The 19129-nt window shown below is 48.4% G+C and overlaps 3 long non-coding RNA genes across 3 annotated transcripts; all 3 read right to left on the bottom strand.

Moving 5' to 3' along the window:
• Positions 1–3945: 3945 nt before the first annotated feature.
• LOC110368870 lies at positions 3946–4767 on the bottom strand. Its single transcript, XR_002428490.2, has 2 exons — positions 4097–4767; positions 3946–4024 (listed from the first exon to the last, which is right to left on the bottom strand). It is a non-coding gene; the product is annotated as an uncharacterized LOC110368870 (long non-coding RNA).
• Positions 4768–8925: 4158 nt separating this feature from the next.
• On the bottom strand, positions 8926–9747 carry LOC118564715. The gene is made up of 2 exons (XR_004932000.1): positions 9077–9747; positions 8926–9004 (listed from the first exon to the last, which is right to left on the bottom strand). It is a non-coding gene; the product is annotated as an uncharacterized LOC118564715 (long non-coding RNA).
• A 4158-nt stretch (positions 9748–13905) lies between these two features.
• On the bottom strand, positions 13906–14567 carry LOC118564716. The gene is made up of 2 exons (XR_004932001.1): positions 14057–14567; positions 13906–13984 (listed from the first exon to the last, which is right to left on the bottom strand). It is a non-coding gene; the product is annotated as an uncharacterized LOC118564716 (long non-coding RNA).
• Positions 14568–19129: the final 4562 nt, after the last annotated feature.

Consider the following 19129-nt stretch of genomic DNA (forward strand, 5'->3'; position numbering starts at 1 on the left):
AACACGGCTGAGACCAAACCCAGTGTACCTATGACCCAACCTCCCAAGGTGATATAAACCACCATGCAGACAAAGACATGGCTCCTTCTGTTGGCGTATGCTGTGTCAAAGAGAACCCCCATCTCAGCTGAGATCCCTCCCGTTGGAACACGTGGTGAAAACGGTGGATGATGTTTTTGCTGGACAAAAGCCCACATCACCCTTTTCCCTCTGTTGTTGGGTGGACAGAGGAGGTCCTGGTAATCTAATTAAGTTGAAGCTCACAACCAAGGAGAAAAATCAGTTGTTGATGGTCTACTGACTCTGGTGGTGCATTCTGTCCCAAAACTCCTGCATGCAGTTGTAATCTTGTTTTTACAATGTAAACTAAATTTTGTTTATTTCAATATAGGATGATGATGAAGACACTTTGTCTGCTTTCACTGAGAGGGGGAAAAGATGCTAACTGAGGTCTGATCCTTAGTTAAAAATACTATTTAACAGTTTTACTTTTACATGCCTTTGATTGTGTGGGAGAATAATAGTTGGACATTTTTCCCTAAAAGAACAATAATGGACATTTAGGAGAAGAGGGCCCATCCACCTCTAGAACACAACTTAACTCTGTTAGTAGTTAAACCTTATGACTTAATATGAAAAAAACAGTACACATGCAACTGAAATTAAAATATCTGTCTTTAAAAAGTTGTACAAAGTGTGCTTACAAAAAAAAATAGAAACAAGTGTAATCATAAAGAAGTACCTAAAAAATAACCTTCAGAATACAACTTTAAATAATACTGCTGTAACATCTGTTAAATGCGGGTGAGGTATTCACAGGGGTGGAGGATTTTATTTGAGCAAAATATTAGAGTACTAGAATTTCTCTTGCAGTCAATAAAGAACATTTAATGACATAAAATTGTTGTCTTTATTTGGAAAGTTTGAGGTAAATCAGCCTATCCAGACTCAGGGTAAGGGGTCAGGAAATCAGACTGACAGGTTACCCCCCTCTTTCCCTGGGGTGGTAATATATGTATATTATATGTATGTCTTTTTGTGTGTGTGTGTGTGTGTGTATATATATATATATATATATATATATATATATATATATATATATATATATATATATATATATATATAGATATACAACCTTTTGGACTGTTACATAACTGGATTTGAATTGGATATGTTTATCTTCTGTAAAACAGCATTGAATGACTTATACCACAACACAAATTTAACTAAAATTATGAGGTCTGTATTGTTCATTCAAAGTGATTATTAAGAAGTGATAAATATTGTCATGTTTTGTGGAAGAAATATTAAGAATGTTGGTCTGATTTTGACAAAATCTACCAATTCTGCCAAATAAACTACAAAAACTTACAAGAAATCGTACACCAACTAAGTTCCTGCTCCTGCTACCTCGATGTTCTAACCATAGCGTTCTTTAAGAAAGTTGTGCCCATCATGACCTTTGATTTAACTCAGACGAAAACCTCCCTTCTGTCAGGTGTATTCCCACATCCCCTAAAAACAGATATTATCAAACTGCTGTTGAAAAATAACTATTCGTACTACTACTGCAGAACTACGGGCCCATCTCTACCTATCCCCTTATAGGTACAATTTTTGAAAAAGCTGTGTTTCAACAGTTAAATACCTTCCTAACATTGGCCTGCCGCTTTGACATTCCATTAAGGTTTTAGTAATCACCACAGTACAGAGACTGACTTTGTCAAGGTGTTCAGTGACAACCATATAAATACAGACTGTGAAAGGAACCACAGTGCTAGTATTATTGGATCTGAGTGCAGCATTCAACACAGTTCATCACTCTTTCTATTAGATCAGTAGGTAACTTTCCATCAGAGACCACAAAAATCACATGCGTAGTTCCCCAAGGGTCCATCTTTGGTCCCCTCCTATGAAGTGCCTGTATACTCCCTCTAGCTCAGTTCATAAATAAACAACAATATAAGTTACCATAACTATGCAGATGACATACAGCTCTACATCACCATGTCACCAGGTGAAGAAATCAAAAAAACTGAATCATTAATTTTTGGACCAATAGAGAAGTGATCAAAAGTTAGCACACAGCTCCAGTTGCTGTAGCTAGTAAATACTGATCAGTACCGAAATCTTGGTGTAGTGATAGACTAAGACCTTAACCTTCAGAGGCATTTAAAGAAAACTACAAAGTTGGCCTTCTATCACCTGAAGAACATTTCCAGGATTAAATGACTAATGTCTTAGCAGGATCTTGAAAAACTAATCTATAGTCCTTACACTAGCTCCCTGTACCTCAGAGAATAGACAAATAGGTATGTTACTCTATAAATGACTCAATTAGCTAACACCAAAATACATTATAGACTTGTTGTTGGATATCAATTCTCAAAACCACTCAGGTCTTCTGGATTAAGTCTACTCTGCATCTCCAGAACCAGGCATAGAGAAGCAGCATTCAGTTCCACTTATCAAGAACAAACTCCCCGAAGACTGTAAAAGTGCTGAAACCTATAAATTAAGGTTAAAAACCTATTTGTTTAGAGTTGGCTTTGAATGTTAATATTGAAGTTTGTATATCTAATATGTTAACCTACTGCTACTATCCCACTGCAATGTGTTTTCCTCTGTATGTTTTCTTTTGATTGCTCTGTTCATGTACAGCACTTTGAATTGTCTTGTTACTGAAATGTGCAATACAAATAGACTTGTGTTGCCTTGCCTTGGTTTCTCTGCTGTAAATCTCTAAAAATATCATACTGGGAATCCAGGCCTCTGTATGCTCATCAAAAGTTGGTATTTGCAGCCAAATAAGAACAAAAATCAACAGGAATCCAAAAAGGTATGAGGTGAAAGTTGATAAAGTAAAGTACGTTGAAACCTAGTTAAAGATGGAGGGAAGGAAAAGCAACATCTGTGTGGCTTTTTATTATGAGCTGCTGGGCATTTCTACCCTTGAGGATGCACAGCAGCTGCTCTGGAGAGGTGCTCTGCCATCTGACGTTCAATGCTCATCCAAGTGTAGCAAGAGATTCCTGTGTGATTGACAAACCCTTTAGCCAAGGTTATCCAGTGTGTGTGGGCATTGGGGTTATGTGTGAGCAGCGGTGATTCTGAGTGCCCAGTGAGTAATCACCTCTCTGGTTTCTCATTCTGCTCGGATGGGGGTGGGCAGAGGTAATCTCCATGCTAGTGTTGAGTCTAACCATTACAGACACGTTCTGTTGTTGAAAATCACCTTGGGTGCTTTCAAAACATGAAAAATCATGCTGTTTGAACCCAGCAAGTGTTTGATGGATGGCCATGTGTGGAAGGAAGCCAAGTCCCTCCTGTTAGGTTTACATGATATGTCAACCACATGAAGCATTACCAACAGATTGTTGTAGAGAAAGATTAAAGACTAAAGAGCTTGAGAGGTAGCCTGGATGATTCTTTTTTCCAAAGTGCTACAGATACATAAACTAGCTAACATAATCTAGCAGGAAATTTTAAATATTCCAGTTTTGATAAAGAAGAACCTATCCAAAGGACCTACTCAACTTTATATATATATATATATATATATATATATATATATATATATATATATATATATAAGAAGGAAAATCTCCATAATTCCACCCTCTCTCAGTCACTCCCTTAAGTTTATTTAATACAAACAATAGGAACTAATTGTTTTGACTTTGCTGTATATCTTGCCTGTAAACAAAAACAAATTGAGGTGCAAAAGTATTTTTAAGGGTTTTAAGATTTAGGATATGAGCATTCATTTAATGTAGGTCTTGTACCTGACCATAACAGCATATTATGCAGCATCGATGCAAAAAATTAACTAAAAGATATTTAACTAGAGGAACATAAAAATACAAAGCATCACATTGAAAAAAAAGTGTAAACTTAATGTTATGAATTTGGATGGACCCGAAAGACAACCCGAAAACAGGTCAGTGACGCTTTGATATTTTATTAAAAGAAGGGGTTGCACGGCCCTTGCTGCGTGCGGCTCACGCTCGGCGGCTGGCAGCTCCTGGAGACGAGACGTCAGGTTAGTGATCAGCGGAGCCAGATAGAAAGGTGGACTAGAAGCTGGATCACTAACCTGGTGGGGGGTGGGCTTGTCGGTGTTTCTTCAGGCCCCTGGGGGCGGCAGAGTCCGTGCGGGATTATCCAAGGTCGTTTGTCCGAGTCCAGTCCGGGTCCGATATCGTGAGGGCGATTGACTAGGCAGAGGTTTCCAAGGGCAAATCCGAAAGGGGTTTCCAGGTCCAGGTCCGGGTCAGAATCCAAAGAACAGACAGTTTAGGGGGACAGGCAATCTCAGGTACTCACAGGCTGAAGGTCGGTACACGGGTGAGCAATCCAAATCCGGAGACTGACAGGCAGAACTCAGGGCGGGCAAACAGGATCCGAAAAGGGCAGAGCTGGCTCAAAAAACGGGGCAAAAACAGGTCGGGCTTCAGACTGACAGACAGGTTAATTCAGAAGGCTGGAAGTTCTCACCGGGTTGGCTCGAGACGTTCTGGCACTGGAGGCTGAAAGGCAGGAGACCTTTATACTGGAGAGGTGGAGCCGGAACAGGTGACAGCAATTAACAGCCCCAGTGCCAGGAACGTTACAGAGCCCCCCCCCTCAAGGGCGAATTCCAGGCGCCCTGGGCTGGTCCGGACGGGCCCTGTGGAAGTCGCTAATTAGAGACTTGTCCAGGATGTTGCGGGAGGGAACCCACTGGCGTTCCTCCGGCCCGTAACCCTCCCAATCAATGAGGTACTGGGTACCCCGACCCCATATGCGAGACTTCAGAATCCTCTTTACTGTGAAGGCGGAGAGCCATCAACAAGCCGGGTGGGAGGTAGGGGCGTGGAGGCGGGAAGCATGCTGGAGGTCTTGACCGGCTTGACCCGGGAAACATGGAACGTGGGATGGACCTTCATGGCCGGAGGCAAACGGAGGCGAACCGCCACAGGATTAACCACCTTGGTGATGGTGAAAGGGCCGATAAACCGGGGTGCCAGTTTTTTACTGTCGACCTTCAGGGGGAGGTCTTTAGTGGACAGCCAAACCCTGTCACCAACCTGGTACTGAGGGGCAGGACTCCGTCGACGGTTGGCTGCGCGGGCCTGATTACTGGAGGCAGCAAGAATGGCCTTCTTGGCCCTCCTCCAGGCGCGTTGGCACCTTATGGCCGAGAGACGAGCAGACGGGACCCTGGACCTCACCTCTTCAGTGGCAAATACTGGCGGCTGGAAGCCATAAACCACGTAGAATGGGGAAAGGCCAGTGGAGGAGGATGGTGTGGCATTAATGGCGTGCTCCACCCAGGGTAAATCTCGGGCCCATTTAGAGGGGTCAGACTGGCAGAAGAGGCGAATCTTGGTCTCAACCTCTTGGTTCATTCTCTCTGATTGGCCATCTGTTTGAGGGTGGAAGCCTGAGGAGAGGTTTACAGAGATGCCAAGCATGGCGCAGAACTCCTGCCAATAACGGGCCACAAATTGTGGACCCCTGTCTGAAACAATATCGGAAGGCAGACCGTGGAGCCTGAACACCTCCTTGGCTAGTATCAGTCCCATCTCCTTGGCTGAGGGGAGCTTAGGTAAAGGGACCAAATGCACCATCTTTGAAAAACGGTCTACAATGGTGAGGATAACAGTGTAGCCGTCAGAGAGCGGGAGGCCAGTAACAAAGTCCATCGAAAGACTGGACCAAGGCCGGGAAGGAACAGGCAGGGGACGGAGCAGACCTGCTGGGGGACGACGGGATGCCTTAGCCTGGTTGCAGGGTGAGCAGGCGGAGACAAACTGGCTGACATCTGTGGTCAGGGAAGGCCACCAAAACTGGGAGCGGATGAGCTTCAGGGTCTTACTGATGCCGGGGTGACCATATAAGCGGGAGCTGTGGCAAAAGTCGATGACTTTAGGTCTGAGGTGATGGGGAACGAATAACCTGTCCTTGGGGCAGGCCTTGGGTATCTGAGCAGACCCAAGAGACTCCCTTACCTCCCTCTCTAGCCCGAGGCGGGAGACAGCACACCTTACCGTGTCGGGTAAGATGAACCCCCGTTCTTGGTCTAGGTCCTTCTCTGAGGACTCGAACACCCGGGACAGAGCATCGGGCTTGCCATTCTTGGAACCGGGTCTGTAGGAGAGGGTGAAATCAAAACGGCCAAAAAACAACGCCCACCTGGCCTGTCTGGGGTTGAGCCTCTTGGCAGTCTTTAAGTATTCTAGGTTGCGGTGGTCAGTCCAGACCAAAAACGGGAGCTTGGAGCCCTCGAGCCAGTGCCTCCATTCCTCGAGAGCTAACTTTACAGCCAAAAGTTCACGATTACCCACATCATAGTTCTGCTCAGCCTTAGACAGCCTACGGGGAAAAAAGGCACAGGGGTGAATACGGCCGTCAGTGGACTCTTGGCTGAGGACCGCTCCAACCCCGGAACTTGAAGCATCCACCTCCACAATAAACTGCCTCTCAGGGTCAGGAGAAACAAGCACCGGGGCAGAGGTGAAAAGGCCTTTTAAGCGCTTGAAGGCCTGGTCAGCCCGCTCGTTCCAAACAAACCTAGTCTTGCTGGAGGTGAGTGCGTGAAGTGGGGAAGCAACTTGGCTGAAATTTCGAATGAACCTCCTGTAGAAATTGGAGAACCCCAGGAACCTCTGGAGCTGCTTTCGATCTACAGGCGTAGGCCATTCTGTGACGGCCCGGACCTTGGCCGGGTCCATTGAAATCTGACCGGGGGATAGGATGAAGCCGAGGAAGGAGGTTGATGATGAGTGAAACTCACATTTCTCAGCTTTAACATAAAGCTGGTTCTGGAGAAGCCGGAGGAGAACTGAGCGGACATGTTGTTTGTGGAGAGTTAGATCTTCAGAATAAATGAGGATATCATCTAGGTAGACAAACACGAAACGGCCAATCATATCCCTCAGAACATCATTCACCAAGTTCTGGAAAACCGCTGGGGCATTGGTTAGGCCAAAGGGCATCACCAAATATTCATAATGGCCCGTTGGTGTGTTAAAAGCGGTCTTCCACTCATCTCCTTCCTTTATGCGGACCAAATGATAGGCATTGCGTAGGTCCAGCTTAGTAAACACCTTTGCTGCTTGGACCTGGTCAAACGCAGTGTTCATTAATGGGATGGGGTATCGGTTTTTAACCGAAATGCTATTGAGTCCCCTATAGTCAATGCAAGGGCGAAGGGAGCCATCCTTCTTTCCGACAAAAAAAACCCCCGCCCCTGCAGGAGATGAGGAGGGGCGAATGATGCCGGCCCTTAGGGACTCATTAATGTAGTCCTGCATGGCTTGGGACTCAGGCGGTGATAACGAGTACAGACGCCCTCTGGGCGGAACGGCGCCGGGTAATAAATCAATGGCGCAGTCAAAGGGACGATGAGGAGGAAGGCTCGTGGCTTTGGCCTTGTTAAAAACCTCCTTCAAATCATGGTAACAGGAAGGAACCTTGGACAAATCAGGGTAGTAATCAGCATCCTTACCCTCAGGAGAAATGGGTGGCTGAGCAGAAAGCAAACACGATTCAGAACAGGAGCCCGCCCAGCCCGTAACTTCTACCCGTCGCCAGTCAATCTGAGGGTTGTGTCTTCGGAGCCATGTCGCGCCCAAAATCACTAGGACCTGCGGGGAGTCGATAATCATGAAAACCAACTTTTCTCTGTGATTACCTCCCATAGTCAGTTCCACAGGTTCTGTGATGAGGCGGGAGTGGTTCAGTTCGTGGCCATCCAGGGCAAGCACGCTGCGGGGGGGAGGAGCCTTGAAGCAGAGGGATGTTCAATTTCCTGGCCAACGCCTCATCCATGAACTCAGTGTCCGCTCCAGAATCGATGAAAACGGATACCCTGTGGGACTTAGTAGGAGTGGTTAGGGTGGCCGGAAGTAACCGGTCGGAGGGGATAGAGAGTCTGGTGTAGCTCAGCAGGGACCCCTTACCCCCTACTGAGCTTGGTCTTTTACCGGACAGGAACGGGCTCGGTGACCAGTTCCTCCACAGTAAAGGCAGAGGCCCAACTGTTGTCTGCGCTGGTGCTCCTCCTTGGAGAGCCCCGCCTTTCCAATCTGCATCGGCTCTGGTTCTGGGAGCTTAGGAGGAGCAGATGATGAAACAGAGGGGGCAGCAGAAAAACGAGGGTGAGTAGTTGAGACTGAGCGACGCTCCCTTCTTCGCTCCAGGAGGCGGAGATCCACCCGTGTGACCAGCTCCTCAAGCTGTTTTAAAGATCTGGGATACTCCCGGGTGGCTAGTTCATCCTTGATCTTATCATTAAGACCGTGAATAAAAACATCCATGAGGGCGAACTCATTCCATAAACTCTCTGCTGCCAGTAAATGAAAATCAATAATGTAGTCTGAGACGGACCTGTCCCCCTGTCTCAAGGATAAGAGCCCCCTAGAGGACTCCCTGCAGGGCAGCACGGGGCTGAAAACTCGAGTCAGTTCTCTAGAGAAGTCATGATACGAGTGGCAAATACGTGCATCATTTTGCCACTCGGAGGTGCCCCATAACCTGGCTTTACCGGCCAACAGAGAGATTACATAGGCCACCTTTGACCGTTCAGAAGGGAAGGAGGACGGTTGCAGCTCGAAGTGAATTTCACATTGTGTCAAAAAAGCCCGGCAATGCTCCGGATCGCCGCTAAAAGAGCCTGGCGGGGTGAGACGCGGCTCAGGTACGGACGACGTAACCGGAAGTGACGGGCCGCTCGGAGGAGCTGTTTGCGGAAGTGGCGGGGACGGGTTGATCGGGTTGCGGAGATGACTGAGAATCTCCGACACACCGGTTTCTAGCTCTGAAATCGATTTCTCAACCCCGGCGCGCCACTGAGCCTCGGGTGAAGGATCCATTTTACTTTGGCCAGAACGTACTGTTATGAATTTGGATGGACCCAAAGACAACCCGAAAACAGGTCAGTGACGCTTTGATATTTTATTAAAAGAAGGGGTTGCACGGCCCTTGCTGCGTGCGGCTCACGCTCGGCGGCTGGCAGCTCCTGGAGACGAGACGTCAGGTTAGTGATCAGCGGAGCCAGATAGAAAGGTGGACTAGAAGCTGGATCACTAACCTGGTGGGGGGTGGGCTTGTCGGTGTTTCTTCAGGCCCCTGGGGGCGGCAGAGTCCGTGCGGGATTATCCAAGGTCGTTTGTCCGAGTCCAGTCCGGGTCCGATATCGTGAGGGCGATTGACTAGGCAGAGGTTTCCAAGGGCAAATCCGAAAGGGGTTTCCAGGTCCAGGTCCGGGTCAGAATCCAAAGAACAGACAGTTTAGGGGGACAGGCAATCTCAGGTACTCACAGGCTGAAGGTCGGTACACGGGTGAGCAATCCAAATCCGGAGACTGACAGGCAGAACTCAGGGCGGGCAAACAGGATCCGAAAAGGGCAGAGCTGGCTCAAAAAACGGGGCAAAAACAGGTCGGGCTTCAGACTGACAGACAGGTTAATTCAGAAGGCTGGAAGTTCTCACCGGGTTGGCTCGAGACGTTCTGGCACTGGAGGCTGAAAGGCAGGAGACCTTTATACTGGAGAGGTGGAGCCGGAACAGGTGACAGCAATTAACAGCCCCAGTGCCAGGAACGTTACAGAGCCCCCCCCCTCAAGGGCGAATTCCAGGCGCCCTGGGCTGGTCCGGACGGGCCCTGTGGAAGTCGCTAATTAGAGACTTGTCCAGGATGTTGCGGGAGGGAACCCACTGGCGTTCCTCCGGCCCGTAACCCTCCCAATCAATGAGGTACTGGGTACCCCGACCCCATATGCGAGACTTCAGAATCCTCTTTACTGTGAAGGCGGAGAGCCATCAACAAGCCGGGTGGGAGGTAGGGGCGTGGAGGCGGGAAGCATGCTGGAGGTCTTGACCGGCTTGACCCGGGAAACATGGAACGTGGGATGGACCTTCATGGCCGGAGGCAAACGGAGGCGAACCGCCACAGGATTAACCACCTTGGTGATGGTGAAAGGGCCGATAAACCGGGGTGCCAGTTTTTTACTGTCGACCTTCAGGGGGAGGTCTTTAGTGGACAGCCAAACCCTGTCACCAACCTGGTACTGAGGGGCAGGACTCCGTCGACGGTTGGCTGCGCGGGCCTGATTACTGGAGGCAGCAAGAATGGCCTTCTTGGCCCTCCTCCAGGCGCGTTGGCACCTTATGGCCGAGAGACGAGCAGACGGGACCCTGGACCTCACCTCTTCAGTGGCAAATACTGGCGGCTGGAAGCCATAAACCACGTAGAATGGGGAAAGGCCAGTGGAGGAGGATGGTGTGGCATTAATGGCGTGCTCCACCCAGGGTAAATCTCGGGCCCATTTAGAGGGGTCAGACTGGCAGAAGAGGCGAATCTTGGTCTCAACCTCTTGGTTCATTCTCTCTGATTGGCCATCTGTTTGAGGGTGGAAGCCTGAGGAGAGGTTTACAGAGATGCCAAGCATGGCGCAGAACTCCTGCCAATAACGGGCCACAAATTGTGGACCCCTGTCTGAAACAATATCGGAAGGCAGACCGTGGAGCCTGAACACCTCCTTGGCTAGTATCAGTCCCATCTCCTTGGCTGAGGGGAGCTTAGGTAAAGGGACCAAATGCACCATCTTTGAAAAACGGTCTACAATGGTGAGGATAACAGTGTAGCCGTCAGAGAGCGGGAGGCCAGTAACAAAGTCCATCGAAAGACTGGACCAAGGCCGGGAAGGAACAGGCAGGGGACGGAGCAGACCTGCTGGGGGACGACGGGATGCCTTAGCCTGGTTGCAGGGTGAGCAGGCGGAGACAAACTGGCTGACATCTGTGGTCAGGGAAGGCCACCAAAACTGGGAGCGGATGAGCTTCAGGGTCTTACTGATGCCGGGGTGACCATATAAGCGGGAGCTGTGGCAAAAGTCGATGACTTTAGGTCTGAGGTGATGGGGAACGAATAACCTGTCCTTGGGGCAGGCCTTGGGTATCTGAGCAGACCCAAGAGACTCCCTTACCTCCCTCTCTAGCCCGAGGCGGGAGACAGCACACCTTACCGTGTCGGGTAAGATGAACCCCCGTTCTTGGTCTAGGTCCTTCTCTGAGGACTCGAACACCCGGGACAGAGCATCGGGCTTGCCATTCTTGGAACCGGGTCTGTAGGAGAGGGTGAAATCAAAACGGCCAAAAAACAACGCCCACCTGGCCTGTCTGGGGTTGAGCCTCTTGGCAGTCTTTAAGTATTCTAGGTTGCGGTGGTCAGTCCAGACCAAAAACGGGAGCTTGGAGCCCTCGAGCCAGTGCCTCCATTCCTCGAGAGCTAACTTTACAGCCAAAAGTTCACGATTACCCACATCATAGTTCTGCTCAGCCTTAGACAGCCTACGGGGAAAAAAGGCACAGGGGTGAATACGGCCGTCAGTGGACTCTTGGCTGAGGACCGCTCCAACCCCGGAACTTGAAGCATCCACCTCCACAATAAACTGCCTCTCAGGGTCAGGAGAAACAAGCACCGGGGCAGAGGTGAAAAGGCCTTTTAAGCGCTTGAAGGCCTGGTCAGCCCGCTCGTTCCAAACAAACCTAGTCTTGCTGGAGGTGAGTGCGTGAAGTGGGGAAGCAACTTGGCTGAAATTTCGAATGAACCTCCTGTAGAAATTGGAGAACCCCAGGAACCTCTGGAGCTGCTTTCGATCTACAGGCGTAGGCCATTCTGTGACGGCCCGGACCTTGGCCGGGTCCATTGAAATCTGACCGGGGGATAGGATGAAGCCGAGGAAGGAGGTTGATGATGAGTGAAACTCACATTTCTCAGCTTTAACATAAAGCTGGTTCTGGAGAAGCCGGAGGAGAACTGAGCGGACATGTTGTTTGTGGAGAGTTAGATCTTCAGAATAAATGAGGATATCATCTAGGTAGACAAACACGAAACGGCCAATCATATCCCTCAGAACATCATTCACCAAGTTCTGGAAAACCGCTGGGGCATTGGTTAGGCCAAAGGGCATCACCAAATATTCATAATGGCCCGTTGGTGTGTTAAAAGCGGTCTTCCACTCATCTCCTTCCTTTATGCGGACCAAATGATAGGCATTGCGTAGGTCCAGCTTAGTAAACACCTTTGCTGCTTGGACCTGGTCAAACGCAGTGTTCATTAATGGGATGGGGTATCGGTTTTTAACCGAAATGCTATTGAGTCCCCTATAGTCAATGCAAGGGCGAAGGGAGCCATCCTTCTTTCCGACAAAAAAAACCCCCGCCCCTGCAGGAGATGAGGAGGGGCGAATGATGCCGGCCCTTAGGGACTCATTAATGTAGTCCTGCATGGCTTGGGACTCAGGCGGTGATAACGAGTACAGACGCCCTCTGGGCGGAACGGCGCCGGGTAATAAATCAATGGCGCAGTCAAAGGGACGATGAGGAGGAAGGCTCGTGGCTTTGGCCTTGTTAAAAACCTCCTTCAAATCATGGTAACAGGAAGGAACCTTGGACAAATCAGGGTAGTAATCAGCATCCTTACCCTCAGGAGAAATGGGTGGCTGAGCAGAAAGCAAACACGATTCAGAACAGGAGCCCGCCCAGCCCGTAACTTCTACCCGTCGCCAGTCAATCTGAGGGTTGTGTCTTCGGAGCCATGTCGCGCCCAAAATCACTAGGACCTGCGGGGAGTCGATAATCATGAAAACCAACTTTTCTCTGTGATTACCTCCCATAGTCAGTTCCACAGGTTCTGTGATGAGGCGGGAGTGGTTCAGTTCGTGGCCATCCAGGGCAAGCACGCTGCGGGGGGGAGGAGCCTTGAAGCAGAGGGATGTTCAATTTCCTGGCCAACGCCTCATCCATGAACTCAGTGTCCGCTCCAGAATCGATGAAAACGGATACCCTGTGGGACTTAGTAGGAGTGGTTAGGGTGGCCGGAAGTAACCGGTCGGAGGGGATAGAGAGTCTGGTGTAGCTCAGCAGGGACCCCTTACCCCCTACTGAGCTTGGTCTTTTACCGGACAGGAACGGGCTCGGTGACCAGTTCCTCCACAGTAAAGGCAGAGGCCCAACTGTTGTCTGCGCTGGTGCTCCTCCTTGGAGAGCCCCGCCTTTCCAATCTGCATCGGCTCTGGTTCTGGGAGCTTAGGAGGAGCAGATGATGAAACAGAGGGGGCAGCAGAAAAACGAGGGTGAGTAGTTGAGACTGAGCGACGCTCCCTTCTTCGCTCCAGGAGGCGGAGATCCACCCGTGTGACCAGCTCCTCAAGCTGTTTTAAAGATCTGGGATACTCCCGGGTGGCTAGTTCATCCTTGATCTTATCATTAAGACCGTGAATAAAAACATCCATGAGGGCGAACTCATTCCATAAACTCTCTGCTGCCAGTAAATGAAAATCAATAATGTAGTCTGAGACGGACCTGTCCCCCTGTCTCAAGGATAAGAGCCCCCTAGAGGACTCCCTGCAGGGCAGCACGGGGCTGAAAACTCGAGTCAGTTCTCTAGAGAAGTCATGATACGAGTGGCAAATACGTGCATCATTTTGCCACTCGGAGGTGCCCCATAACCTGGCTTTACCGGCCAACAGAGAGATTACATAGGCCACCTTTGACCGTTCAGAAGGGAAGGAGGACGGTTGCAGCTCGAAGTGAATTTCACATTGTGTCAAAAAAGCCCGGCAATGCTCCGGATTGCCGCTAAAAGAGCCTGGCGGGGTGAGACGCGGCTCAGGTACGGACGACGTAACCGGAAGTGACGGGCCGCTCGGAGGAGCTGTTTGCGGAAGTGGCGGGGACGGGTTGATCGGGTTGCGGAGATGACTGAGAATCTCCGACACACCGGTTTCTAGCTCTGAAATCGATTTCTCAACCCCGGCGCGCCACTGAGCCTCGGGTGAAGGATCCATTTTACTTTGGCCAGAACGTACTGTTATGAATTTGGATGGACCCAAAGACAACCCGAAAACAGGTCAGTGACGCTTTGATATTTTATTAAAAGAAGGGGTTGCACGGCCCTTGCTGCGTGCGGCTCACGCTCGGCGGCTGGCAGCTCCTGGAGACGAGACGTCAGGTTAGTGATCAGCGGAGCCAGATAGAAAGGTGGACTAGAAGCTGGATCACTAACCTGGTGGGGGGTGGGCTTGTCGGTGTTTCTTCAGGCCCCTGGGGGCGGCAGAGTCCGTGCGGGATTATCCAAGGTCGTTTGTCCGAGTCCAGTCCGGGTCCGATATCGTGAGGGCGATTGACTAGGCAGAGGTTTCCAAGGGCAAATCCGAAAGGGGTTTCCAGGTCCAGGTCCGGGTCAGAATCCAAAGAACAGACAGTTTAGGGGGACAGGCAATCTCAGGTACTCACAGGCTGAAGGTCGGTACACGGGTGAGCAATCCAAATCCGGAGACTGACAGGCAGAACTCAGGGCGGGCAAACAGGATCCGAAAAGGGCAGAGCTGGCTCAAAAAACGGGGCAAAAACAGGTCGGGCTTCAGACTGACAGACAGGTTAATTCAGAAGGCTGGAAGTTCTCACCGGGTTGGCTCGAGACGTTCTGGCACTGGAGGCTGAAAGGCAGGAGACCTTTATACTGGAGAGGTGGAGCCGGAACAGGTGACAGCAATTAACAGCCCCAGTGCCAGGAACGTTACACTTAAATGTGAAATCTTATTTTCACATTGAAAATAGGTTTTTATATACAAAAATAGCCACCAGGAAAATATCCAAGCTTCCTTGGCCTTTATCTGATGTTTGCCATGTTTTAAACTTTAGTATCCTATAGCTCTTTGGGAATCACCTTTCTGGTCAAATATTTCATGTCTATCTATAGTATTTAATATGTTCACCAATTACATAAATATAGAAACAATTATCTTAACATGTATTTTAAAATTGACTCTTTGGTAAGTTGTTTGTTATGTGCAGAAACAACTCCTGTTCCTCCCTCAACTTTAGGAGCTTCAGTATACCTGAATATTGCATAGGTCGAGGGTAGATTTCTGTTATAAGAGGAAGGCAGAGGATGATTGACTGGAGTGAAAAACAAACCAAATGCCAAATAAATGCTTTTCAAGATCTTTAGACATCATGAAGAATAATGAGTAAAGTCATGATTCCGGTGTGTGTGACTGCAAGGTCATCCACTCCGGCACCAACATCACTTGATCCACCTCCCTGCTCTTCAACACTCTGTCCAACTTCCATCTGAATCTCAAACCTCCATCACCTTGGTCCTGGAACCCTGATCCTCGCCGTGCTCCATCCATCCACAACCTACCACCAGGATCCCATTACCTAAATCATTATTTTGATATAAATGATAGTGAAAAAAATGCATTCTTCTAAGATACAATTTTTTTAAGAAATATACCACAACGAGCTGTTAACACATGAAAGTAAATTTGTTAACATGGAAAGTAAATCCAGAGAACAGCCTTTGCAAACCACTTTATTCAAAAATGTAAAAGTGCTATTCAGATGTATTTTCATTTTGCAAACGAAGAGGAAAAGTTTTGGATGCCAAAAAGCAGCCTTTGGCCAAATAGCAGAGGCAAACACAATTAAGTACAACCCTGACAAATCATCCCAAAGACTAAGACAGTGATGTTTGAAAGGGTTTTAAAAGGTCAGTAAAGCTCCTATATCTGCAACAATGAGTTGTAAAGATGCCAATTGGCATGATCAAACAGTTGTCAAGATTTGTTTTTGGATGAACCCGGACACAGCACGCACACACAGAGCTGGTTTTAAGAGAGTTTATTGCAAGCAGTGAATACTGATGACATGATGAACCAGAGTCTGTAACCAGGTGGAGATGAAGGATGCAGGAGATGACTGGCAGGTACAGAGCGGAGTAATAGTCCATAAAGGAGTAGGCAACAGAGACCGCAGCTCGGCAGAGAGCTAACCAGAGCTCAGCAGCAGGCCCTTCAGCACGGCAGGGAATGAGTTCTTGAAGGCCAGAGTAGCAGTGGGATTAATAGCAGGACAGGGTGGATACTTGCAGATTGAGTTACCACGGTACAGAAACTAAGCCTGAGATGCAGAGGGGAGACAGGTGGATCCAGAAGCCAGCAGCGATACAAATCAAAACACCAAGGTAGAAAACAAATGGTCAGAATGTGCAAACCAGGCAGACAGGTGAGGAGTAGGTGTTGAATGATGACACACCGGCACTAGAGTGAAACAAAGGGAGGCTTAAATAAGGAAGCTGGCAGGTGAGATGAGTCTGACTGATGATTGACTAACTACCAACAGGTGTGACTGACTGCAAGGGGAGTGAAGTGAAGGCTGAGTGAGAAGGGGAGGAGGAAACTAAAAACTAACAATAAATAAAGTCAAATCATAACTAGAACCCAAACAAAGAGGAAAAACTGAAAACTAATAGTAAACAAAAGCTGAGTCAAAACTAAACCACGTCAACAGTATCTGCTTAAATATTAGCAACTCACTGATAGGCTCATTAATGTTTTAGGTCAGTCTAAGTCTAACCTTAGTTCCTTTTCTGGAATTTTCTCACAACATGAACAAAGTATTTAAGATTGGCCTACAGATGACATCCTCTCCACAGCCATTCTGCTGTGAATAAACCAGGATTTTCCAAAGGCCTCAGAGCCTCAGATCCTCCTCCTCTGCGTATCACAGAACACTCTGGTACTGAGGAACTCCAAATTACTTCGCTGTGATACAGATTGGGCCCTGGCCACATGTTTATCAGACATGACAGTTCCCAGCATCAGCCTGGGCCTTTTGCTGGAGATTATGGAATATCTGTGATAATACGTGGCAGAAATAAGAAAAACAAAAGGATAAACAGGAACAAATACTTAAAAGTCATAAACTGTCAGATGCAACCTGTCACAGAGACATCATCAACCACTAAGTCATATAAACTGGGTTTATTAAATATTAGATCTCTGTCAGGAAAATCCCTTTTAATTAATGACTTCATTATTGACAATAATCTTGATGTTATGTTTTTAACAGAAACATGGCTGCATGAATTTAGTGTAGCAGCTATACTGATGGAGTCGACACCTCCAAACTACAATTTTCTTTGTGAGAGCAGACAGCAAAGGAAATGTGGCGGAGTAGCAACATTGTTTAATGATTCACTAAAGTGTAAAAAGGTGTTTTTGGGAAAATTTGACTCTTTTGAACATTTGGCTCTCCAGGTAAAGAGCCCGGTACGAACTATGTTTCTGAATGTGTACAGGCCTCCTAAGTCCACATCAAACTTTTTTAAGGATTTTAGTGACCTCTTGTCTGTGATATGTGTTGATTATGACTGTTTAATTATTGTGGAAGACTTCAACTTTCACGTTGACAATCCTGAAGACAGAAGTGCAAAAGAACTGTGTGACACACTTAGAAGCTTTGGTTTAACCCAACATGTTAAACAGCCAACACACAAACAGGGATACATATTAGACTTAATCATCACTAAAGGTCTAAAGATTGTAACGTCAATGTAACTGATGTTGCCCTGTCTGATCACTTTTCTGTTACCTTTGAAAGCCTAATTTCCAGTGACTCATTTAGCCAAAGGGACATCGTAAGAAAACGCACCTTTAACAGTAGAAGTCCCAGAGAATTTCAGTTTTCTTGCAAGCCCCCCTCCTCTCTTCAGGTTTGTGTATTCACTCTACCTTGCTAACTGTCCCTATAGACCCCTTGCAACCACGTGACTCCGTTACCCAGATCCCCTTGCGTGGCAGCCATATTGGTTGGCAGGCACCCTTACCAACATGCAATCCAAGCCTTATGTGGATGAGTTACAGACTTCTGATAAGGCATTTTACTATGCTAAATGTACAAGGATCGGTAATGCGGACCCTTTGGCTCTTCCTGATATGGATTTTTCTAGCAATCCCGATGATTGGCCATTGCCATTGGCCATTTGCTATGCGGATCTGGTGAACTACCTTGTGTTGTCACCCACCCCAACGTACAGTGGCGATCAGATGAAGGCGTACAAGAGTTTGGAAGCGCACAAACAGTTCACTGCCGGATGGATACGTGAACTGTCTGTTTGTTACCTGAATGATGTAGCAGTTGTCCGTGGAAGGGTGAGTTTAACATTGTTCAGTCGGCCGTCGTGAGGTTTTCGTGAGCGCATCCTGCTGTTCAAGCAGAGCTACGAGGGGGCGACCTCCGCTCCTCTCCGTCCCTGGCCCAGGACCCGCGGGGCCCGAACGTCGGTCGGCTCGCGGAGGGGTTGGGGAGGGCAAGCGCTCCGGTCCGTGCGACGCGCTGGCCGCCTGTTTCGGCATGCCTCCGCTTGCGGGGCGGGCCGGGCGACCTGCCGTGCCGCGCGGCCGCCGGTGCGGTGCGTGAGCTGGGCTCGACCCCCTGCTCTGGGTCCCTGTCACCCACCGTCACTCGCCTGCCTCTGCCACCACAGCGAGCGGTCCCAGAGGGGGCACGACGTACAGTGTGTACAGTCCGGTCGCGTCCGAGCGTCGCGCCGCACAGATCGTGAGCGGTGAACTTTTTAAACCCCGCAGTTCCGTTGTTAGCACACTGCCAGTCTATTATGGTAGGCAACCTATAGAACGACTTTTTGTCCCTCCCAGCACGATTCCCGCAACCAACAATGCAACAGGTTTGCACCATATTGAACAATCGCTCCGCCGGCCATGCGAGTAATAAGTTAACTGTGCCAGTGCAGTGGTGGGCTGTCACGCTAGCGTGCCCACCGAGATGGAGGTGCGCACCCCCGATCACGTGACTGTGACGTCAGATGCAAGGGGTCTATTGTAATGCAAATAACCTGTGACGGGTCCTAGTTCCTGAGCTGAGAACAGGTCATAGCCATGCTTTTCCAACAAGGCAAGGCAGAGCCTATTTATATTGTCCATTCACCAACAGACTCATTTATATTGCAAAGCTCACTACGTGAAAGATAGAACAACTTAGAGAATAATTGTATTTTGTCTTGTCTCGCCTTTTCATGTCATTCAACATTTCAGCTTAGAAAATAACAAACAGTATTACTTCAGTATTGGAGTAACATTGATTTCACCAAAGGAAAAGCACTACATATAAAGCTACAAGTGTCCCATTTAGCAGTTTCCACATACTCAAGGTGAGTCCTTCCTGCATTTGCGACAGGTATACTTTGTGCAGTGCACACAACGCTCAGTGCTGTGGTTCCTGTTGCAGAGATTGCGCACCTGGTACTGTGTTGTTTTACGATGAGAACGTC

The sequence above is a fragment of the Fundulus heteroclitus genome, chromosome 12 (genome assembly GCF_011125445.2).
Source record: "Fundulus heteroclitus isolate FHET01 chromosome 12, MU-UCD_Fhet_4.1, whole genome shotgun sequence".
In the NCBI taxonomy this organism is placed as follows: Eukaryota; Metazoa; Chordata; class Actinopteri; order Cyprinodontiformes; family Fundulidae; genus Fundulus; species Fundulus heteroclitus.